General features: G+C 42.6%; 1 protein-coding gene across 9 annotated transcripts in view; it reads left to right on the top strand.

Moving 5' to 3' along the window:
- OSBPL6 (oxysterol binding protein like 6) overlaps window positions 1–23,063 on the top strand; it is a 98,115-nt gene that overhangs the window by 3,569 nt on the left and 71,483 nt on the right. For 7 of the 9 annotated variants that reach the window (XM_082231137.1, XM_082231133.1, XM_082231140.1 and 4 more), the window contains exon 2: window positions 15,442–15,483. The exons of 1 other annotated variant lie outside the window; for it this stretch is intronic. The gene's annotated coding sequence lies outside the window, so the exon portion shown is untranslated. Of the gene's footprint in view, window positions 1–15,441; window positions 15,484–18,775; window positions 18,796–23,063 lie in introns of those variants that run through there. One more of the 9 variants, XM_082231136.1, reaches the window with a different exon arrangement.

Here is a 23,063-nt window from a genome sequence, read left to right as displayed (position 1 = left end):
TGGCAACTGTCCCCTTGGTTTAAGGAGCTGTTTGGCACCTCTTTTATGTATCTGAATTTCTAACGCGGGTTGTATTTCAGGATAAATTGATGTGCTTTCATTGTCATGTTGCATTGCCTAGTTGCCTGGATGTATAGCTCATTAATTCAATGTAAGTTAGAGCAAATATTTATGTTTCCAATGCAGTTTCTTTTCAACACACACACACACACACACACAGTATGAGTTACCCACTTAAGTCACTCATTTGCCTCAGTTCTATTTGAAGTTGGCTTCAGTTTGCAGTTTCCTGAGGTCTTACTCAAAGAAAGCTTTTCTTTTTTACCATGTTTTTTCCCCAACGGTGAAAAGTTTTGTTATGCCAAATGCTACCCTCTAAACAAGTAGCAACCTTGACAAAAAGGTATTGAATGACGGACGAACTGAAACGTAGCCCTTTGTAGAATTCAGTCGGGCAATCTAATATAAAGGACAACATTTATTAAGCTGAATTAACTGCAGGACTGATCTTGAGGTGGAATGAAACTAAAATACAAATTAAAAATAAAATCCTTTCAATTTATTGGATGAATGGCTGCCATTTCAGAGTTATGTACGGGCAATGTCCAACCCATGTGGAATAACTTATGAATTGTGTATATCCTTTTTCGCAGGAGGGCTAATGTGATGGCTTGGATCCTGTTTTCTAAGCCGAGTTGAACTCGGAGAATGTGGCTTTCCTCTTTTCTGCTGCAGCCTCTTGTATGTACCCCAAAACTGCTTCTCCAGCAGGGGGGACCATCAAGGCTTGCAGCAGAAAGGAAAGATCAGTGATTTTTTATTTTTTATTATTTTAACCTGGTGATAGTGCCTCCTACTTGCACAATGATGCCTTTCGATTCCAGCTGTTGTGATTCAGACTTCCTGTTGTAAGATAGGAAGAATCATTTGCTAATGCACAACATAAGTTGCACAATATTTTGGGTTGTATTCTATGATGCACTCTCAGGTGCTGGTGATCTCTGTTGGGCTTGTTTGTTTGTTTATTCATTTGTTTCATTGTATTTCTATCCCACCTTTTCCCTCCATGGAGCTTAAGGAGGCGTACATACATGGTTCCTCTCCCTCAGTTAACCCTCACAACAACCCTGTGAGGTAGGTTAGGCTGAGAGGCAGTGACTGGCTGGAGGTCACCCAGGGAACTTAATGACCAAGTGCGGCGTTGAACCCTTGTCTCCCAGGTGTTAGTCCAGCGCTTGAACCACTACGTGAACTAAGAATATAATGGCCTCCTCCATTGTGTTATGGATTGTAAGCTTTCTGCGCAGAAGAAAAAAAATGGTAGCAGTGATCAGCTTTGTTTCTTACTCTACCCGTCCCTTTCTACCTTATTCTGAAAAGGCCCACAAACCCTGCCTCTCCTTTTTGCAGTGTTCCTGTGAACGAGTGCTCAGGCTTATTTTGCCACTAGGGATATCCGTGGGAGAAGGAGGCCAAAATATAAATGCCTACCTTTTGGTGAGTAAGGACAGTATTAACTCTGGCTTGGCTTTCCCTTGGAACATGGAAGACAGAGCTTGTTACACAAGTGGATAGCTCAGTTGGTTAGGGAGTGGTGCTGATAACGCCAAGGTTGCAGGTTCAATCCCCATATGGGACAACTGCATTTTCCTGCACTGCAAGGGGTTGGACTAGAGGTGATCCTCAGTTGGAACAAGAATGCATTCAGTTGAAGGGAATAAGCAGGAAAAAATTAAGATATTTGGAGAGAAGCAGAAGTACAGTACAACCCTAAAGAGCAGGAAAGATTGAATTATTTTATGGATGCGACCATAACATTATGGCAATTGGATCAGTATTTTGAAGGCTTTCCTGCTTAAACAGTAGCAAGCTCTTGTCTGAGCAATTTAGTTGACCTGATTCACATATAGATTAAGCCAAACCATAGCTCAATGTGAACAAGCAAACGTGGATTCCCAGAGAAGAGATGGTGGCTGCTTTGTTTCTCCCTGGCTGCTTTGCTGCTGTGGTGCACTGAACTAAGTCATGGGGTGACTTAGCCTGTTGTCTGGAACTGGGAATGTGGCGTAGTTCTCTTCAGACAAATCACAAGCTGTAAATCATACGACAACAGCTCCTGGTGGTTCTGGAGAGAGATAAATCACAAGCCTGGATTCGGATAACATTCTAAGCCAAGTCATTACTTGACTCAGTGTAGTGCAGTGGCAAAATGACTGGGGAGGAGGTAAATGGCCACAATCCGTTACATGTGAACAGGAGGATTATGTGTGCCAGCTGTTCAAAGCGCTTAGGGCCTGGTTCTGAAACTTGTGAAAACAGACTTCTTACTCAGTCACTTACCAAACTGTCAGTGCAACCCAGTGCTCATCTACTACTAAATAAGACCCACTGAGTTTAACAAGTCTTCTTTCCGGATGAGTGTTTAGGATTTCAGTCTTTGTGAACAGATTGTACAGGTCTTCCGCTGACAGGGTTCTTGAGGTGAATCCCACCCAAAGTGATTTATAGGACCACAGTTGTCTTATCTTATGGGTGGTTCTGAAGGTCAGCCAGCAGAATCTTACCATAATTTAAAAATCAGGCAATAGTATTGCTAGAAAATGGTTCTGCCGACTGTCTTGAAACTTGGCAGTGTAGAAGAGACAGTTCTGAGGACGGTCCATGCCAATTTTATGTCAGAAAGGATAAGAAGTAGCTTATTTTGAACGAGTTGCCTGTTTGAGTAGAAGCTTCACCAAGCTGACAAGCACTGTGCTGTTTTCCTTCCATAGACTTTGCTGGGCTGGCTTTGGACTTGAGCCCTGCAGAAGTACACTTAACAAGGAAGCTTGCATGAAAGTCCTTACCATGTTAAATCGAAAGCGTTTTTTGTTAAATGAATGTTAAATTGTGTACTTCCCAGCCCATACTCCTAGGCCAGGGGTGCCCAAACTTTTTTCAAAGAGGGCCAGATTTGATGAAGTAAATGTGCATGAGGGCCGACCAGAGTTGTTGAGATTTTTTTAGGATTGAAGTTGTTGATCTTTTTTTAAGGATTTGACACCAATAAATAAACTGCCACAGGATTAGGCCCCCAAAATGGACTTTGGACATGCCTGTCCTAGGCTTTACATTGTACTGTATCTCTGTTGTCAAGATTGTTCAGTTTTCTTATAAGTTGTTCTTATGCCGTAACTAGAGACTTGTTTGTTTGCAACTTCACAAACCATAGTTTTCTGAATGGAAGAGCATGTTTGTAACTACTGAAGCCCTGCCCTGTGCATGCAGCACAAATGGAAGGTACTTTTACATCATACATAGGGTGAGATTTGAGAAGTGAGGATGGTGGTCTGCTTCTGACTGCTGCTACTATTGATAAATAGGTACTGCTCTGGTGGGAAAGTAAACAGCGTTTTCGTGTGCTCTAGCACTTATCATGGTGCCCCATGCGTCAGAAGTGGTTTAGTCCTGCTGGCCACATGACCTGGAAAAGCTGTCTGTGGACAAACGCTGGCTCCCTTGGCCTGAAAGCAGAGATGAGCAGCATCCCATGGTTGAATTCCACTGGACTTAACTGTCCAGGGGTCCTATTGAGACTTATTTTGTTAGTCATTGAAGCATTTAACTTCAGCTATTTGTGGGGTTTTTTACCATCTCTGTTACCTAAAAGTAAAAATTATCCATATTCGTTAGCATGTACAGTAAATCATATTTTCGAGAAGTAACCTTAATTAATACAATCAACAGCTTTATTACCTTTAAACTAGTGTATTCAGATAATCTGATTATTAACTGAACGATACACTTGAGCATCTCCTGGTGCGGTACATTTAATCTTTTGTCTGCAAAGACAAAAAGTGTCGTCCTGCTGAGAAATAAACGTAATTGAATAATAATTGAAATGTGTACAGTTAACAGCTCTTCTGTAAGGACAGAACATCTATTGTTGAGGGCAACATTCCATCAATGTGAGATGAAAGAATGAGTTTAGTGGAGAACCACCGCCCACCTTGCTTACCGTGGAGTTTTGTCTCTTTCACAGTCTCTTTGTTGGAGCACTCCTTATCTGTTCACTACCAATTTTGTGAGGGCAATTAAACAATTTCAGTGCTGTTCAGAATAGCACTGAACCCAAGCAAGGTGGACGGTAACTGGCAACTAATATTACAGTGACTGAAATGACAGTATTTACTTGTGCTTTGGCCTGAGTTTCATTAGTTTATGAATTCCTGGTCTTTTGTATTTGCCACCAGCATGTGGCACTGAAAGTATCCTACGCTTGTAGAACCAATTTCCTTCCATTTCACAACAACTTCTTCTTCCTCCTCCTCCTCTTCTTCTTCTTCAAAAAACAAAACAAAAACAAAAAACCTCCTTTCTTCAATATTAAGTAATTATTACTTAATAGAACACTCCCAGCAATTAAGTTCGGCTGAGCATTGCCATCTCTCAAGCTGGACAATAACTTTATTAGAGCCAACCACAAATGCCATAAAATAGTGGCCCAACTTTTGAGCGTTCTCATCAGGCTGGATGTTAAGAGGGGGCTGGTGAGAGTAAAAATTGGGTTGCTGTTGAAGACAAAAAAACCCCTGCATTTATTAATAGTTTTAATGTAGACTGTACACAATTTTATTAGGCTTTACTAGGAGCAACCAAACTGGTGACCAACCAACTAGGTGACTAAACTGCGGGAGGCAGTGGAAGACAGGAGTGCCTGGCATGCTCTGGTCCATGGGGTCACGAAGAGTCGGACATGACTAAATGACTAAACAACAACAGATGCAACACAGGTTTGAGGCTGGGTCTAGGATTTCCCAGGACAAAGAAGCAAGAAATGACTGATCTCCCAGTCACTTGGATCTGCTTCCAGTTGTAAGCAAAGGGAAAATGTTCCTTGCAAGATAGAGGGTGAAGTAAATAATTGTGTTTCCCCTCACTCCAACTTTGTTTCCCCTCACTCCAACTTTGCTGAACATCCATTCCACTGAAGAGTTATGGAGAACTCGAAAGCTTTTTTACTTTGGCGACATTTTATTTAGATCTAATAAAGGCATTAACTGACTCTGGAATTTGGAATTTTTCTAATGGACCGATACAGCTTCCTCTCCTTTTTGTGCGTACTTTAAGTGTATTAATTTGGTGGTGACCAGGAGTTTGGACACTCCCCCTACAATTATGGAATCCGCTGCACAAAGACACTTGATGCATTGCAGCAGTAATAATGCAAGTTCCATTGGTTAAAAGTTAGCTACTTTGAGTGCAGGATGATTTCCAGTGACATTTCACTACACTTCAGTGGTGGCATCCAGAAAGACCTTGCGTTTGAGTTTCAGAAGATACCGTATGTTTAGTGTTGGCTAGTCAGTGTTTGTCTGCAGACAGTTTTTCCGGGTCATGTGGCCAGCATGGCGCAACGGAACACCGAAACCAGAGCAGCGTACGGAAACACAGTTTACCTTCCCGCTGGAGCGGTACCTATTTATCTACTTGCACTTTTGGGTGTGCTTTCAAACTGCTAGGTTGGCAGGAGCAGGGACCGAGCAACAGGAGCTCACCCCATCACGGGGATTCAAACCGCCGACCTTCTGATCAGCCAGCCCAAGAGGCTCAGTGGTTTAGACCACAGCACCACCTAGACTGGTTAGGCATACCACAGATCTTCAGTCTGCTCATGCCCCGAGTTTCATCTTCAGATAAGTAGCAGATTGGGTATTGTCCACTTCTATAAATTGTTTTCAAAATGGCCACTGGAACATATATTAGGCTTGCCCATTTTCCATGCCAAAATCTTGACTTTTATGTCCGAATTCGTCATTAATTTTCTTGCCCCCATGTTGCTTTGTAGAAGTAGGAGTTTGGTCTAATTAGAAGGACCACCCTTCACAGACTACGTTACTGTAAAACACAACAGTGTAAACAAACTGAGAAAACAGAACACATCTTGCTATTAGGCGCCATAGTAGGTGGAGTGTTTTAAAACAGAGCCAGTATTTTCCAAGTAGTTATTTTAAGGTGGGAATTGTGGTGATGGTATGTGTGTGTCCTCAGCTGGGAGTTGAATTTGAGCATATACCTGCATCCTTCCTTATGCCTACTGTTTTTTGGGTCCAGGCAGAGCCTTTACCCCATGCAGGGCTACATCTTCCTTGATGTCTTCCCCCCAAGTAGTTTTTCATTTCCTTCTCGCTTGTGTGTACCCAAACTAATATCCAGTGCTTTCCCCCTAGCACAATATATTGAGCAGAGCCTTGGTTCATGTTACTGCTAACACTAGTTTATTACACAGATCCAGATTTACAGAAGCCGTCCTGGTTGATCCCGGAATGTTCCACTTTTCCTCAGGACGTTCCTATTTTCATCAAAGAAATGTTGGAGAGTATGGAATTATGCAACCCTTGAGCCAAGGAGATAAGTAACTCTACAGCCTTTAGAAGACATCTGAAGGCAGCCTTGTATAGGGAGGGTTTTTAATGTTTCATGTTTTGTTGTGTTTTTATATGTGTTGGAAGCAGCCCAGAGTGGCTGGAGCAACTCAGTCAGATGGGTGGGGTAGAAGAAGAAGAGGAGGGATGCCCCTGTTTCCATTGGTGACATTTTGGAGGGTATTCCCCTTTGGCAGGGGTGGCTAACCCATGGGCTGTGTCTCCACTCCCAGAAGCCTTTCAATGCCTCCCAGAGACTCTCTAAATTTTGGCAGCTGTGGCAGAAGCTTTGCCATTCCTTGCTTGAGCCTTTGTGTTTTGTGGGCGTGCTTGTCTCCCTTAAGCGTCACTGAAAGCAGCAGCTCTTGCTTCTTTATTGAAAACTGACGACAGCTTCCTTGTTAAGCGCACTTCCGCAATTCCCCTGTCTGACACTTCCGGCCAGCGAGATATAACCTCTCACTATTGTTCTTCAGAGCAGTTGATCAGAAGAGATCATATCCCTTCGTTAGCTGAAGAGAGGTTGTGAGTGGCAATAAGAAAGGGAAGGAAATTTGTGCACCTTGGGCATAAATTTATGGATGGTCTGGCTGGGGCCAGACCAAAATATCCAGAGGGCACCAGGTTGAAGAAGGCTCTCATAGAGACAGGGCCAACACTCTAGGTGCTGCATGGGTATGGGAGTTTAGATGGGATTCCAAACAGTAGCAGTATTTACCTGACTCCCCAACAGTTGAGTTACTCACGCTAAGGGGAGGCAGTGGTGTGGTTAGCACAGTGCCTATTCACCAGTAGAGCCAATCTGGCACTCCTGCCAGTGCATTCCCCATTCCCGCATTCCTTTAATAAAATAGTGGCTAAATACAATCGTTTAAATTTCAGTGAAAAGGAAATATATGATTCATTTTGAAATACTAGCTAGAAAGGTCATGGTTTTACCCATTTTTTTCTTTTTTCTTTTTACAATGGGATTCAGAAATAATTTTCCTCCAAGGCCTCCTATTTTTTCAGTATTACGTTTTTATCTAACAGGTGACTGCTATTCAAGTGAAACGGTTATAAATGGCTTCATAATATGGTGCTTTTCTTTTTTCACCCATGCCTAAAGCAGATACTGGTGTTTGATTACTGACTCTGTCACACTCTCCCAACTACAGATTAGGTAACAGATGGCTCAAAGTGAAGCCGTCATGTAGTTTCTCTCTAAAGATTTTGCTTGTCTAAAGTGGCATGTTTGTAAGTTAGATCTGCAGCAAAAAGTGAAGTAAATTACAACCGTGCTTCCAATTTTTGTCCTATCGGTCGCTACTGGTAATGAACTAACATTTTATCATGAATATTTTTAGTTCTTTCTCGCATGCAATAAATTCCTGACAGGCGCTTGCTATGCAGATAATGCTGTCAGATAATGCCAGGAAATCCCTCAGGAAGCATTGTAACTTCAAATTAAATTGCAGAATAGTAGAAGGACTTGATAGCTTCAAAAGACAGATGACTTCTACCTCTGGGTAGATACAGTTATATAGTGACTGTCAGTTGCTCATTCCTGTTTGTGAGGCTAGTTCTGCTGTATTCTGTTTCCTAGTTGACAGTTTTGCGAATCTCAGCGGTAGCCTTCGTAATTGATGCATGCACAAATTTGCAACGCGTAGCGCTGGCTTTTTCCAATTAATCAGAGCAGTCAGAAAATGGGACCCCCGTTTCCCCTCCTGCATTCTGTTTTCTCTGCCCTATGATTGTGGCTCCCAGTGTTCCAAGTCCCATTTCTCATTTCCTACAATATGACGACAATAAAGTGAAAACAATAATTCTCATTGTTATTTAGAGAGAGAAAACCAATTTTGCAGCCGAAATAATGTGAATTAAGGTATGCAAAATGGTCTTAATGCGCATCAATATTTTACCATAAAAGAACTGGGCTGAGTTTGGAATGAAACATTGGATAACTTTTTCTTTGGCATACCAGAGGAAGCTTTCACAGCAGGAGGAGTTGGCCAGGGAAGCCCCCTCTGCCCCCTGATTGTTTGGAACACTGGGGGCATCCCCCATTTTTTTGGAGAGGGAGAATGGTGCCTACGAGATGGCGCCCCTAACTCGGTAGCATATGTTCCTGAAACAATTATTGTTCTTTGGCACATATTGACTCAAGGCTGGGATCTATACAATCTTAAGTTTGTTGTACCTTTTGAATGGGACGCGGGTGGCGCTGTGGGTTAAACCACAGAGCCTAGAACTTGCCGATCAGAAGGTTGGCGGTTCAAATCCCGAGGACGGGGTGAGCTCCTGTTGCTCGGTCCCTGCTCCTGCCAACCTAGCAGTTCGAAAGCACATCAAAGTTCAAGTAGATAAATAGGTGCCACTCCGGCGGGAAGGTAACTGGTGTTTCTGTGCACTGCTCTGGTTCGCCAGAAGCGGCTTAGTCATGCTGGCCACAGGACCAGGAAGCTGTACGCCGGCTCCCTCAGCCATTAAAGCGAGATGAGCGTTGCACCCCCAAAGTCGGCCATTACTGGACCTAATGGCCAGGGGTCCCTTTACCTTACCTTTTGACTAAAGAAGCCTTGAAGATAAGAAATTCCCAGAAGTAAAAACGTGAGGGTTTTTTTAAGTTGAAAACGAAAAGAAAAGAGCTCACTCTATATGCTAGCTAGAACAACAAATCTACTTGAAAATAATATTTATAAAACTTAATTTTGTTAGTTAAAAAAAACCACACAACAATATCTGGCAGACCAAAATTATAGCCCTTTCTGACAATGGAAAGAATCTGTAGTCATGAAAATTTTATTTCTTCTGCCATAAAGAGTAATATAGCACAGTACTATACAGTGTCTACTCTTGAGTAAGTCTAATTGTGCTAATAGGCCTTAGTCCCAGGGAAATGGGCATAGGATTGCAGGCACAATCTAAGTTACTTCTATCAAGATATCAATTTCCTCAGTAGATTTCTGTAACCAGTGGTCCCTTATAAACACATCTCATAAATAGGGACTAAATTCTGTGATAATTCGAGGAAGTGTGAGGAAAAAAACGATGTTGCCATTGTAGCCATAGAGTATATTCAGGGGGGGGAAACAGATTATTTTCCAGGTTAGTAACTCATTTGTAAGATATGATGAAATGTTCTCTCTTTATTGCACCCTTACAAAATGGGCTTTATTATTTCAGACCATTATGCCTGTGTTGTGAGAATTGGGATGTTCATTGCACTGTGAAATGGAAGAATATGACTGATCTTTCTCAACGCATAAAGGTTGAAGGACAAAAGCATTTTCTTGAAATCCAACTATTTTTGAAAGCATCCTTCTGACCCTGAAAATAGAACAGTAGAATGATTGAATGCATCCTGAATTGAGCAGAGAATGATGTGTGGTAGTCATTACTAGGGTAGAACTGTCTTGCCAATACTGGCATATCAGGTGGTTGCTAACATTCCTCTTACTTGAGAACAAGCCTTATATTGACCTCAGTGGCACTTGCTTCTGAGTAAACCTGTGTAGGATTGCACTGTCAGGAAAGGGTTGGGACTGAATCTCTTGAAACCTACAAGCTAGCTGCAACTTCAAATGCTAAAAAATAATTGCTCGCTGAGGACTGGCACACATCAGTCCCATATTTTGGAGATGTGGCCTTTTTGTATGTTTTCGTTGTGTTTTTTTTGCTTTGCTGTGTTATTATGAATTTGTTACTGTGCTAGTGTTTTGCTATGTTATGAAATGGTTTTTGTAGCGTTCATTTCAAATGCACTCTGCTGCTTTGCTGTAAGCTGCTTTGAGCATGATTTTGCATGTAGAAAAGAGGCATACAAATAAAAATGAATGTATGGGGGCTGGAAATGTATGATAGTGACAAGTTAGGTAAAGGTAAAGGGACCCTTGACCATTAGGTCCAGTCGTGACCGACTCTGGGGTTGCGGCGCTCATCTCACTTTATTGGCCGAGGGAGCCGGCGTACAGCTTCTGGGTCATGTGGTCAGATGACTAAGCCGCTTCTGGCGAACCAGAGCAGTGCACGGAAACGCCGTTTACCTTCCCGCTGGAGTGGTACCTATTTATCTACTTGCACTTTGACGTGCTTTCAAGCTGCTAGGTTGGCAGGAGCAGGGACCGAGCAACGGGAGCTCACCCCGTCGTGGGGATTCAAACCACCGACCTTCTGATCGGCAAGTCCTAGGCTCTGTGGTTTAGACCACAGCGTCACCCATGTCCAGTAACATGTTATAACAGTTAATAATCAGATAAACTTAAGGGAGGATTTCTGTGTTGTTCTCGTCTCGCATCATATTCATGGCATACGATCGCCTCCTGTTCAATCAATAGCCTAGGTTTCCTTTCCTTTATTTCCTCTAGCTGTTGATTACTCAGCTTATATTAAAAATATTTTCTCTTTCTCCAACCAAGCACGATTTGTGAAATCCTCTTTACTGCAGACTGAAGCAAAACAACCTCTTCGTATGTGTGCATTAAAAATACTTAATTGGGGTGTCCTTTAAATTATTATTCGATTTAATTAATCAAGGCATTGTGCATAATTTCCCCTTCCCTTGGTTTTTCTCTCAAAGCAAACCTGTGAGGAAAGCTGGGGTTAAGAGAATGTAATCACCCTACAGTCACGCTGTGAACTTCATGGTATAGGGAGGTTTGAACCAGATCTTTCTCAGTCAATTCAGCACTATTCATTATGACACACTGTCTCTTAGAAATTGTTCTCTTCCTTGAAATTAAGAGCCTGATATCTCACTAACATAAGAAAATCTATTCTTTGAGGGATAGCAGGTTAGCACACAGGGCCTGCAGACAAAGAAGTCTTCATTGAACCCTGGGTTCACATTCATCATCTCACAACCACCACACTTGACTGTTGTGCAGATAAAATAGGATTTCTTTGGAAGAAGAGTAGGATGAAATTATGGTAGATTCTTCTCCAGAAAAACATTTGCTGCAATAAAATTCATTGGTCTTTAAAGACTCCACAAGATTCTTCGTTGTTTAAAATTACTAGAGGGACTCTTCACCTTGGGAAATAACTTGGTTTTGCTTTCCACACTTTTTGAGTTCTGTTTGTTCGGAGAGGACTCTGGCCTGAATATAAAGCCCTGGTCTGAAGAAAAGGCATCTGTTCAATAATCTTGACGTTTCCCCAGTGTTGTTAGGTGATTCAGTGTCCAGTTGGCACGTCTACTGAACCAATGGTGCCTGATAAATATGATCATGAGCATACATTCCATGCCCTGTGTATTCTCTTTTCCTTTACTTGTTTGAAAATAATCACAGGAGCTCAGCTGGTAGAGCATGAGACTATTAATCACAGCGCTGTGAATTCGAGCCCACATTGGGCAGAAGATTCTAGCATTGCACAGGGGGCTGGACTACTACACGACCCTCGTGGTCCTTCCCAATGCTACATTCTATGACTCTAGGAGTACAACATGTGAAAAGCCTTTCTTCCCCCTTCATGGCTCGTTCTAAGAGTTCCTCAGGTAAAGGGACCCTTGACCATTAGGTCCACTCGTGGCCGACTCTGGGGTTGCGGTGCTCATCTCGCTTTATTGGCTGAGGGAGCCGGCGTACAGCTTCCGGGTCATGTGGCCAGCATGACTAAGCCGCTTCTGGCGAACCAGAGCAGCGCACGGAAACGCCATTTACCTTCCCGCCGGAGCGGTACCTATTTATTTACTTGTACTTTGATGTGCAACTGCTAGGTTGGCAGGAGCAGGGACCGAGCAACAGGAGCTCACCCCATCACAGGGATTCGAACTGCTGACCTTCTGATCGGCAAGTCCTAGGCTTTGTGGTTTAACCCACAGCGCCACCCGTGTCCCTAAGAGTTCCTAAAGTAGGAGGCAAAATACTTGTTGACTGTGTGTAACAGAACCATGGTAATATCTCCAACCACTGTAAATCCTCTGGAGGTAAATTTACCAGCTGAACCAGTTGGGAGTGCAGCATTTCAGAGGGTTTAGTACAAAAGCCGCTTGTATCAATGTGGGTTAGAATAGTTGCTTCCTATTTGGCCGTGTCATAGCTGTTAGTGGTGAGGCAGAATGGAGAAAACCCCTTATCCAGTATCCTAAGAGCAATGCCAGAGCCTGTGTAGTCTCGCTCTACTGCACTTCGATATCCTCTGAGGGGAATTTAAAAGTTGCCAGTAGTAAGTGGATCAGAGCTGAACGGCTCTGTCTCATTTGCCAAGTGTAGCAACACCATGCTCTTGTTTGCTAAATCTTGATGTTCCCCATTGTAAATCACCCCTGTTTTGTATCACTGCAGCAAAGACGCGTTGTTGAGATCAGCATGCATCTGTACGTTACTTTGGGGCTCTATTTCAAATGATAAAATCAGCTGCAAGAAAATCCGCACTCTGCTTATTTGAAGATTTTGTCCAACTCAAAAGCCTAATAAAGTCTCTTACTAATTAAAACAAAAACCACAATCACAGCAGAAAAGATTGTAGATCCGGTCTTCATAGGAACAGAATTATGCTGGACCATCACAGTTTTAGAAAATCTTACTGGAGTTTTTTGGCTGCAAAATTCTTCCTTCCGCCTATTGTCGGCCTCATCGGTTTTTGAAGTCTCATCCGTCTCCTCAGATAGTTAATTGTACTTGCCAGAAAACTAGCATTGCCAGTGAGTGATTGAGAATAGATTGTTAATGGAGATATCCGTCTGCACTCTACCTAAAAGATGAGGGATTTGGCAAGATCTGAAACTGCAGTTTCAGTGATCAGCTTAGGCAGTAACAACTGCATTGTAAGCAGTTTTCCCAATATTGTCCTAATTGTAGCGCATAAGGATTTCTGGACAATGAGAGAAATGTTAGCGGAACTCTGTGCTTTTGATCACTTGGCTTGCTGCAGCAATAACCTGTGCTCAAGTGTCACAATTCAAGGGTGACCTTCACAGAGCCTGGGAAGGAAATCTTGTTTGCCCAGTGTCCCAGGATAATTAGGAATGGTTGCTGGAGCAACATAGCATCCTCAGAAAATACCAAAGGGGCAACCAAGGGACCCCTGAGACTGTAAATAGCAGTGAAGGTAGCAACAACACAGAGTTCGTGTCTAGTTTAACGATTTTTGACGCGTCGTATTTTCTGTCCACTTTCTGAGTGAAGTGTTAAAACATCCAGGGTTGACTTACTTTCATATCATTACTTGATGGCTGCTTGACATTTATTCTGTTGTGCTCACCCTTAATGTGACTTAGTGAATTCTACCTCTTTTACATTTGATGTAGATAACTCATTTCTGAATAGTACTAGGAGGAAGTACAAATAATTATAATCCTCTTATGAAATGAAGAAAACGACCATTTTAGAGATTATTATTTTTTCTTCTCTACTTAGTTGTGACTCATCCAGTCCAGCTACTACTACAGTGGTACCTCAGGTTACATACACTTCAGGTTACATACACTTCAGGTTACACACTCCGCTAGCCCAGAAATAGTGCTTCAGGTTGAGAACTTTGCTTCAGGATGAGAACAGAAATCGTGCTCCGGCGGCTTGGCGGCAGCAGGAGGCCCCATTAGCTAAAGTGGTGCTTCAGGTTAAGAACAGTTTCAGGTTAAGAACAGACCTCCGGAACGATCTAAGTACTTAACCCGAGGTACCACTGTACCTGCTTAATTGTATTTTGATTTTGGTGATCCGTGTTCAGATCTATTTTCTAAGAGTTTGTTAGAAAATCACGACGTTATTTTTGGTATTGTATTATGGTCGTTATTATTAGACTGCAAAAAAAACTTTCTGCAGAGCACTTTACTTGCCTTTTCCTATTACTGTAATGGAAAACGGGTTCCTTGAGCCAGGATTCTGACCATGTTTTTTAGGCACTTAGTCATCATTCTGTATGCAAAGCAAGTGCATTGGTGAGTCACTGTCTTCCTGAGGTATAGTAAAAAAAGAAAGAAAGAAAGAAACAACAGCAGAGAAGTGATCTAGCATCTTACACAAATACTGTCTTGTTCTGAGTCACTTCTGCTTACATCATTGACAAAAATAACTTTGTGCAGCTCTAAAATCTTATTAGCTCTCTCACAAAGTGCTCCATTAATAAATTCCACTTCCAGTGTTTTGTTGCTGGTAAGGATGCAGGATGCAGGATGCAGGATGCAGTCTTACCCATCGTTTTATGGCTTGTTAGTAGTAAAACCTGTGCCTTGGCACCTACTGGATTCTGCTGTATTTGTGGTACAGCATAATAGCAGTGCGCTACAAGTCATTGTTCAACATGCGAAATGAGCACACACTGATGTAGTTGTGCAAGAAGTGACAGCTAAATTTGCACCCTGTAGTAAAGGTTGTGCCAGTTTGCGTAGCTGTCAATCCTGATCTGTGCTCTGAGATGGACCACGACTAGGGATTAAGTTCTGGACCAGAAAGGCAAAAATCCAAAGAGCCAAAAGCAAGACAAGGTCAAAAGTAGGTAGGTAAGGTAAAGTGGAACATTTTCCCAGGGCATTATTCAGCCACCCACCCTGCTTAAGTTCATTGGTAACAATGAACTGGTGCAAATTGCAAATGCAATATTAGGCAAACTTGGCAGTTCCAAGGTTTTTAGCTTGGTTTACTAAAATACAAGTAAAGTAAATATGCTAAATTAGTTAATTCTGTGGTGCCACCAGAAAGTCTTTTGATGCAAACAGAAATATTTCCTATGCAAATCGCCTGCTTCCAGATCAAGCAGACAGGGACATCAAGGTAAGGGAGTCTTTGCCTGCTTGGTGAGTTCGGCAGACTGGGGAATTGACTTGGATGTAAGACCTTTACGGTAATGACTTTATGAAGACTGGTGTGTTCTAGATGTTGTGTAAGAGGCAAATGGTGGGAGACCAGTTGCTATACGCTCTAGTTGAAAACCCTTCCTCCCATGCCTTACACCAGCTTGCCTTCCAGTTGCCTTTTGTCCTGTAAATAATGAGTCATCCTCCAAACAAAAATAACTCAAATGAAATGTTTATTAAACACTAAATTCAAACTAATACAGCTTTAAAGTGGCTAATATTTCATTTCTTGCTCCTTCTTCTTTTTTGCTTTAGGTCTGAATGATTCTTCAGGAAACCTGAAGTAAACCATGACAGGTAGAACAAACTTGTTATGAATGTCACATTTTCGCTGCTTGGAAATCAAGCGTTATATGGCATTAAGAAATCTTCAGCAGAGGAGTGTGGTTCTGATCATGGCATAAGTGTGCACGGTAATGTGTGCAAGCCAAGGCTATGGTTGTGTTGTGACACAGAGAGAAATGCCCGATTCTCCCCATAATTTGTAAAGACCTGGTGGCTAATTTTGACCTCCAGATGTTTAACTCCAGCTTCCATCAGCCCCAGTCAGCATGGTCTTCGTTCAGGCTTACTGGCAGCTGGAGTCAAGCAACATCTGGAGGGCCACAGATTAGCCACCCTTGGTTTCAAGCAGGGTTTCCCAAACTTAGGTCTCCAGCTGTTTTTGGACTACAGTACCCATCATCCCTGACCACTGGTCCTGCTAGCTAGGGATGATGGGAATTGTAGTCCAAAAAACAGCTGGAGACCCAAGTTTGGAAAACCTTGGTTTAGAGCAAGCGGCAAATGCATCAGATAGCTCATGTCCAAATGTGCAAAAGGTAGAGGCAAATCTTCTTTGTGCGTGGGTGTGCATTGTTGACGATCCAGCAAGGGAATCCACATGCATAAGCAGGTTTTGCACAAACACCTATGCTAGATGCAGGCATGTCTCTATAGCACTTGTAGCTGATACTTTAGTGAAAGCATACCTATATTTTACCAGTACAGTGGTACCTTGGTTTAAGACCAGCTTAGTTTATGAACAACTTGGATTAAGAACGTTGCAAACCCAGAAGTAGTTGTTTTGGTTTGTGAACTTTGCCTTGGGATAAGAACGTGTTCCTCTTCCTGTTGAGTGTGTTCCATTTGTAAATTGAGTCCCCCTGCTGCTATGGGAAAGCACACCTTGGTTTAAGAACACTTTGGTTTAAGAACGGACTTCCAAACGGATTAGGTTCGTAAACCGAGGTATCACTGTAATATGGTACATGAAAATATTTTGTTAATTTCATCATGCATTTAGCCTGAACTAATGCAAAGCAGCACATTCTATCAGCCTAGCTATGTAAGGCAAAGTACGATTATTGATTTGGTGAGATTTAAGCGGACGGAAGACACAAACTCAGAGACATTTGTATGTTTGCAGGGCTTATATTGATCTTATCATTTAGCTGCCACAAGAGTAAAGGAAACAAAGACCCTTATTGCTTATTCTCTGCTTATGCAATGTGTGCATGCATTTTTTATTTTAGAAAGGTCTGCTTAGTCTATATGTATTTTCACAGCGTGCACGATATCACTAAATTCAACACCCTCAAATCTCAGCCTATCTGACTTGTAGTAATTTTGTCACAATGTCTCTTTATCATTATCTTCAAGGGCAATTCCAATTAATTAAGGGTGGAACAGTAGCCTGGGTCCTTTAAAAAGAACAAAAGCAAGGCCAGAGTGTGCATCAATTTGCATTCGTGAATAAGTCAATTTAATTAGGATTGCTACTGCCTTCTCAGAATTTTATAGTAATGGAAACTGCTGCATGCATACTGCTTAGGCGCCGGCATTTCCTTGATGCTCAGTATGGTATTTTCTTAACACCTCCAGATAGTGTTAAAGCACTGTGAATACTTGTGTGTATATCCAATAGGGTTTCTTTGGTTGAGGTTTGGGAGAGAGTGGGAAACAGTTGACATGCCGTTAAAGAGCTTACATTAGCAAAGGGAAGTTGAAGAAGTGTGTCTTGAAGATGAAATGGAATGTAGTCTGTGATCAAAGCCCCAATCTTTGTTTTGAAAGCTAAGTAATGATGGGTGCCATCCACTTTTATCAATGAACCACTTCTGTAGTACTCGTATTTTAATGTTCTTGTTGTGGTTTCATTATCTCTCCTAGAAAATGCAAAATGTTTTCCTAGCACTGTGCATTTCTAGCTTGTCTCTAGCATGTGCATTTAATTCTGTGGGAGTCTCTCTCTCTCTCTGTTCACTTCCCAATAACTGACTAGTTACATCAAGACAGGGAACTTCCTATACGCTATGCAGAAGTGGGTCTCTTAGTGGGGTGGGGCCACAGTTCTAGTTTCCTGGAAGCAGCCTTGCTGATGCCTTACTGAGAGAGAAAGAGGTGGAGGTGGAGGTGAGATTATGGCTGATGCAAGCACACTGGGGGAGTCAATCCATTACTCCATCAGTTGATCTCCACAGCCCTGACCTTTCTGCCACCACATCCCTTCCCCTTCTCCTCCCGGTAATCAGTAGCAATGCTGATGCTCGGAAGCTATCATTGCAGCTCATCCCATAGGCCCAGCTCCTTCAGGTTCAGTTTATGTAGATTAGTCCTATCGCACAATGCACTTTACATAACTTCTAACAGCAGCACAGAAGAGATTCCTTTCCCATTATCCTTCCAAAGCATGATACCCATGCTGATTCTAATTCATGTTAATGCTTGTGAGCAGAGAACCAATGGAAGGTTAGATACTAGGGATTAATAAATCCAGTATTGAAATAAGATGATTTTATATATAACCCCCTTTATCTCCTTTTTTTTTGTCCAGAACATTTCAAGTATCTCCCCTGATATTCATTTCCTTTATTGCCGTCTTACAGTTGCCAACTCATCCTTGTGTGCCTGTTCTAGGATGCTCCAGCTAATGGGAATAACAATGAATAGCAAAATTGGCCAGATAACTCTTTCTTATTTTATTTGCTCATTATTTAACAGTTTTATAATCCACATTTTAAGAGACAAATCTTGACAAAGTAGATTACAAGATGCACAACAAAACAGTGAAGCATAATTTAAAAACAACTTAAGCCAGTATAAAGTAGGCCTACATAACCTAACCGTGGAAAGAGAGAAGACGCCATTTCTGCAGCTCAGTTTAGAATTAGTCACTGAAGGTCATGACAAAAAGGTGGACTTTTAAAAATATTGAGGGGCGAGACTTGCCTAATCTTAATGAGGTTAACCCCTGCAGTCAGTTTGCATGTTACATCTACATCTCAGTGCATCTTATTATTTAATAACACTTGCATGAGTATAAGGGCTTGCCACACTTTGGATTGTCTCTCCAGGCATGAGTCTGAGCAGTTTGGCTTTACGCCACTACTTTCCCCTGAAAAACCTGCCATTAAAACTAGAACAAACGGCAATCCTTGGAAACCTGATTGCCATTTCTTCTGATTCAATGGGTTTTCTTGTGGGGGGGCAGAGCGGCGGAGCAAACAGAAGTGTGGAAGAGCCCTAAGTTGACCTAACTTTCTGAGTCGGTTTTGCAGTTGACTCCATTAAAGTTCATGTAAACCTCCTTGAATAATGTTATACGTCTACAGGTTTGCTTTAAAAAGGGTCAGGACTTTTCTGTTGTGAGGGGTTAATTATGATGAACTTTTGATACCAGTTAATTTACATAGAATTGCCACCTTTACTACTTGAGGACTTGTCAACATAGTGATGAGATAAGCGCTGTGTATTTCCTGAGATAGGCCTTGACATTTTGCATGCTGCAGCATTCACTTGATTGAAGAGCACTGGAAGATAGTGCTTCATTTTCTTCTGTGTGTATATATTCACGTGTGTGTTTGTGTGTAAATCTCCCCTTATCTCTCTTGAAAAAGTCAGTAAGTTTAAACCAGGTTATTGACCTATATAGCTTGTAAAGGTGCTTCAGCCTTGTCTTTATTAAATATTTTGAGACTTCAGGCATTTAGGCCTAGTAATTTGTACAACTATACGGCATAGTCCAGTTAAAGTCAAGCACCTTAATTTCAGTGGCAGAGGATTAACATGCTTATTTTTTTCTATTGAAACCAGTGGAACCGAAAAGTGCTTAATTTTGGTTGGATCATGTATTTTGATCCGTAATATTGATGGAGTAAGAGACAGGGCTTAGAATGCAGTGACTAACATTATGCATCATATTGCAAGCAACCCACGTGAGTAGAAATCTATTTGGAACTTCGCAGGAATGAAAGTGCCCTTAAGTTATTTCTGAATTTCGTACGCATCAGGTACCAGTGTAATAGGACTGCAAGGTGGGCCGGTGGGGTTCTGCTGGTGTGAATTTCACTAGGATTGTGAAACTGGAATCTTGTGAGAATATTTGACAGCCATATGCTGCTGTACTGTGTCACCGAACGATAACTTTGTCCTAACCTTGAGGGAGAAATTCATTTCTTTCTCCTTATCCTTGACCTTTCCCGAGACTTCCCCGCAGCCTTTTAATTATTAATAATAGTCAGATTACTTTTTATGATTTGGTAGTCCATTCTAGTAGGGGCCGAACATCAGCATAAGTTTGCGTGTTAAGCCTGCAGACATATATCAACACACATTATCAGACTTGCTGTGTGGTTTTATTTTTAAAACGGTAGAGCGTGAGCCGCTTAATTTCAGGGATTCGTACCCCATATTGGGCAAAAGATACATGCATTGCAAAGGGTTGGACTGTATTACCCCCCATGGTCCCCCCTTCCAACGCTTACAATTAAACGATTCTATGATATTACTCTGATAAATTTGGTTATAGTATTTGTTTGTTTCCTCCTTAGGGAAGAAGCATGGGGTAATGTCAAATGTTTAAGAAAGGTGTGTCAAGTGGATTATAGAAAAGTTGTGAAATAGTAAAATAGTGCTCAGTCCTGCAAGAATTGTAACATAATGGGCAGAAGACGTTGACACATGGAGCCCTGGATTATTTGTGGGTAATGTGTGGGACAAGGATCTCACAACGCTCAAGGAGCCACAGAACATCCATGCTGGATTGGTTGTACTAACACATAATTGGTACAGCCAACGTAGACTGTAAGACTGCATCCAGGTCACCGCTTCCCTTCGAACACTTGACTGTTAATCCGGTTGTGTGTGTCTTGTCAGGGCAATGTGGGCCAATGCTCATGCACAGCAGTTCAAACACAGGCAGCCCACTGCTGTTAGAACAGGGCATTGTCGGCCAATTGGTGCCAAAGAAAGATAGAACATTTTTTATGTATGCTACAACAGCAGCGAGAATACTTATCGCTAAGTATTGGAAGACACAAGATCTACCCACCCTGGAAGAATGGCAGATGAAGGTGATAGACTACATGGGACTGGCTGAAATGACTGGCAGAATCCGTGATCAGGGGAAAGAGATGGCAGACGAAGATTGGAAGAAATCTAAAATTTATTTTAAGAAACATTGTAAAATGAATGAAAGCTAAAATGTTGAGGTTTTTAGGGGGGAAAAAGGGGTTTACAGCTGCAAAAGATTAAGTAAAAGAAAAGAAAAGAATAAGGGATAAATCTGATAAAATTAAGTGTTAGGATTTGCTGAAATAATTTTGGGAATTGGGATGTAGAAAGGGGAGGTTTGGGGGAGTCGACAAAGTAAGGTTTATGAAAAAAAGCATATGAAATTATACATGTTTGTTTGTTTCTTTATTTGTTTGTATTGTCTATAATTTTTTTTTGTAAAACCAATAAAAAATTCTATAAAAAAAAAGAACAGGGGTTGGCAAAGTTTTTGTGGCTTGGGCCAGTTCCCGCAGACACCGCGGTGGGCCGGAGCGTGTGCGCACGCGCAAACGCTATTTCCAGCGCTCCTTCTGGCACAGAGGAGGCGTGCGCAGCTTCCCATTGGCTGCATGAGCTTCCTGCAGCCAATGGGAAGCCAGCCAGCGTTGCGAAAGGCGGTCCCCGCTCTGCTCGGAGCCAACTGAGCGGGCGCCGGGGGTCCATGGGCCAATTAAACGACCCTGGGCCTTAGGTTGCCGACCCCTGTGTTAGACGCACCCAGTTAGGACTCTTGATGGTTTATGCTTGCAGGTACCCCACAGACATCTGGTTGGCCACTGTGAGAACAGAATGCTGGACTCGATGGGCAGCAGGATCTTCTTAACATTCTTAAAAATATAGCCAGACTTTATTTTGTGGGAGACAGGGATTAAATTTCATGCAATAGGATGGATGCAAGTCTTTGGAACAAACAAGCAGGGCAAACAGCTGATGGGAGTTCCTGATCCTTTTCTACAGCTGCAGTGTGTTCATTCCATCAATTCCCTTTTTGTTTAAACACTTCATTACCAGGCTGCGCTGCCGAAAGGCCAGTGCTGTCTTGGAAAGGCACTTACTTTTTTGTTCAGTTAGTTATTTCTTCTCCATAACTATGTGCTTAAAAGATCCTGTCAGCTCTTCACTCACTGCTATACTTAGCAATGCATTTGCAAAATGGTTATTTTACTCCCCCTTATGAAGCCGAAATAACACAATGACTCAATTCTGTCCTGAATCAGTGTCTCTCCGTCCTGATAATCCTATATTTGTATTGGGTTTTGTAACAGCTGAGCTACTACTACAACAGCAGCAGCAGCAGTCTTTAACTCTTTGCGCTGCTTGCTATAAGGGCAGCATATACAGTGGTACCCCAGGTTAAGTACTTAATTCGTTCTGGAAGTCCGTACTTAACCTGAAACTGTTCTGAACCTGAAGCACCACTTTAGCTAATGGGGCCTCCCACTGCCGCCGCGCCGCCAGAGCACGATTTCCGTTCTCATCCTGAAGCAAAGTTCTTAACCTGAAGCGCTATTTCTGGGTTAGTGGAGTCTGTAACCTGAAGCGTATATAACCTGAAGCGTATGTAACCCGAGGTACCACTGTAAATGTCAGGAAGAACATTAGAACTTCCTGCCAGACATTATTGTGCACACTCGCTTCCCTACCTGGAAGAAGTTTGTCCCCAGGAAAAATGTAATTTATGTATAGAAGGGCCCTAGGAATTGATGAAATAATGCATGTTGAATCCACAGATTGTAACAGTTTATTAGGGGATGATTAGCTGCTTGTGCTTAAAATGGTGCCCCTTCAGAGTTTGTGCGGCCCCACAAACCTCTGTGTGTGACAGAGCTCCTCAGACATGTCTGCTCTAGTCACTGTTAGAGTCCGACAGTGGCTGCTTGCGGAAACGCCTCCAACAAAGAAGTTCCTTAACGGAAACACGTCTCCTGGACTCACGACGTGACAGCTTCCGACGAAGCATGGGTCTCCCTGCAATTGCTTCTGACACCTCCCCACTATTTTCACTGGACGTGTCTCTCACCCCTTTCTCCCCCCTGCTTCCTGCTTGCGCTGCTGCATCTCTCTCAGTATCCCTGAGATCCTCCTCCAGAGACCCCGCGCTCCCCCTGCTGGTCCCTGCTTTGGCTGTTGAGTCTCTCCCAGTCTCTGGGAGCCCTATCACCTCCTTTCCCTCTGATGTCAGTTCCCTGACATCCACCTCCCCTCCAGGGCCCCCTTCCCCCCCGCCCCCTCCCTCTCCTCTGGGCGGTGAGGAGCTGAAACCCCGAAACGAATCCTCTTCATCTTCCGACGTCTCGAACATCTCCCTCCATCGGTCTTTGTTCCGACTCGCTGAATCCTCCTCCACCTCGGAATCGGAGAACCCCTCCAACTCCTCTTCTTCGTCTGTGGTGGCGAAGTATTCCCTCCGGAACCTCGCCACTGGCTGGGGTTTTCGAGGGAATCTCTGATGAAAAGTTTCAATTAGAACCTCGTCATCTACATCCTCTGCCCTGACCCAGGTGTTTTCCGACTCCGGTTCCCCTTCCCACATTACCAAATACTCTACTTGCTCTCCTTTC

Source organism: Podarcis vaucheri (assembly GCF_965113315.1).
Source record: "Podarcis vaucheri genome assembly, chromosome: 1".
Taxonomy (NCBI): domain Eukaryota; kingdom Metazoa; phylum Chordata; class Lepidosauria; order Squamata; family Lacertidae; genus Podarcis; species Podarcis vaucheri.
This window is presented reverse-complemented; position numbering and strand designations above follow the sequence as displayed.